Consider the following 2,305-nt stretch of genomic DNA (forward strand, 5'->3'; position numbering starts at 1 on the left):
TGGCGAAGCGCCGTCGTCCGGCCACAGCAGACCCCGCGTCGGTTCCATTCGGCAGCTGGGACGTCGCTCGTCCTTCCTGGGTTGGTAGCCGGCCTCATCTCGCCGGCAGCGGCTCACGGTGGCACTGTGAAGGCCGTTGGTTTTGTAAGCCGGAACTTTCTTCTCCGGCCACCGATTCAAGGTATCTTTGGGGGATTTTGTAGCTCTTTGATTAGTCTTTCAACCACCCAAAAGAGGTAGAACGATTTGGAGTATAGGGCAAATCGGAGCTCTTGAGTTCTTGAGTTTATAATGAGTTTTCCGGCCAAATCTTTGAGCTCTAGAGTTTGTGTTAGGCATGATTGTTCTTATGCTTGATGAGAGGAAGAGTTTGCTGTATGCCTTGTTAATTTTGGTTGAAGTTGATTTAGTGGTGGTGGTTGACCGCCACTGCCGGCGGTTGACCGCCACAGCCGGTGACTGCTGCCGGTTTTGGTGGTGGTTTTGAGTAATTTTGGATGAGTTCTAGAAGGGATAAATGTTGTTGTATTGTATGGTGATTTTTGGTGAAGAGTGTTTAGAATTTGGATAGTTTTGATGGCTCCATGGGTGAGAGATGAGTGGTATTGAAGTATTGGAAATTTTGGTGAGTGTTAGTAGGAATTTAGTAAAGTTTAAGTCGATTTTGGTGAAAGAGTAGAGGTGAGCCTCATCCTTGGAAATTTCCATATTTGTCCTTAAGCGGTAGAACGTTGAGGAGAAATTGGAGATGATTAGTAAAAATAGGGTTGGAGGTCTTCTTAAGTTGGAATGAGTATCGAGTAAGTGAGGACGACTTTATATTTGTTAAATTTGATATTCTTGTATTTTTGTCTCGGACCTTAAATCTCGTTTTGTACAGGACGAGAGGAGACACCACGTGAGGAGGGCTCTGACCGACGTCAGGCATAGCCGTCTATATTGTGAGTGGACACTTTGTTTTTAATGGAATATGCATGCTTGATTAGAGATTTGAAATATGTGGATTATTTGGCTTAATTATTACTTTGAGCATTTTAACGTGTGGGACACGTTATTAAATTTAATTTATTTCTTTCTTATGCTATATTTGTTGGATTATATGATATCAATGCTAGCATGTCGTTCCACCTTTCGAGGTGATGTGACTCCCACGTTTCAAGTGGGGTCACGCAAGCCCTTTCCACCCTAGTGGTGATGTGATGTTGCCGGCGGCATCACGCAAGCCCTGTGCTCTATCCGTCCACTCGACGTGAAGGTACATGGATTATGGGAGTACTATGTCTGAGAGGCAACCGAGTCTGGGAGACTCACTTATATGGCCATATAGGATATTTTATTTGAGTTGTTAATTTGACTAGCCATTATTTTGAAAGTTTCTTGAATGAGAAATTTATTTATTTTTTTTATTGTATTATGACTAGCGGGGCTAGTGTGAATTTTTATTGAGTTTATAATATTTGCATGCATGAAAATTCTTGAATTCTGTATAAATGGAAAAGCATATAAAAATTTAATTTAGTATCTTTATGCTCTTGGATACTTATTAATTAGTTTATTTTTCGTCCACTCACGCTAATGTTTTTAAATGCTTTTCCCTGGGCCCTTTGTTTTCAAATGCCCAGATTGCAGAGCTCCTGTTCGGTTTCACTAGGAGTTGAGGCTGTTCGGTTTCACTAGGAGTTGAGGCATAGTTTTTCCGCTGCACCTTGCTGACCGTAGGTTACCTGTTAACCTATGTGTAGTATTATATTTCCTTCTGGTAGTGCTCTGATAACCATCGGGATATGTAAAATAAGTTGGAGTTATTTTTAAGGGTTATGACCCAAGTAGGGAGTTTAACTTTGGTCGGTGTTTGTATTTAAATATCGTAGTTGAATATTGGGTTTGAATTGGAAGTGCTGTTATGACTTGGATTTTGTTGTGGGGAGCGAAGGACTCCAGGAGATGTGGTTGTTTGATTTAGTTGAAGTGTTCATGGTTCTTTTCTCGCAGGTTGGGTTGTCTATTTTTAGGGGAGATTATGCTGAAATTTCTGTATAATCTCTTTTAAGAGTGGACCCCGCAGGACTTGCCTGTTTTACTGTGTGTTTTTGGGGCGGGTCTTGTCAATAAAGTCCAAAATGGTATTGTTATTGATGGAGTGAACTGCAACACTGATACATGGAAACTCTTGGATGAATAGGTGGCGAATCACTATAAGAACTGGTTTGATTTGAACAAGGACAAGAATGATGAGTAAGTTTATTCTTCCCAAGTTTATATATCTATATACAGAAAGGATAGAGAGCGGACGTCCGCACTCTGG

This window comes from Fragaria vesca, linkage group LG2, assembly GCF_000184155.1.
Source record: "Fragaria vesca subsp. vesca linkage group LG2, FraVesHawaii_1.0, whole genome shotgun sequence".
NCBI classification, from domain to species: Eukaryota; Viridiplantae; Streptophyta; class Magnoliopsida; order Rosales; family Rosaceae; genus Fragaria; species Fragaria vesca.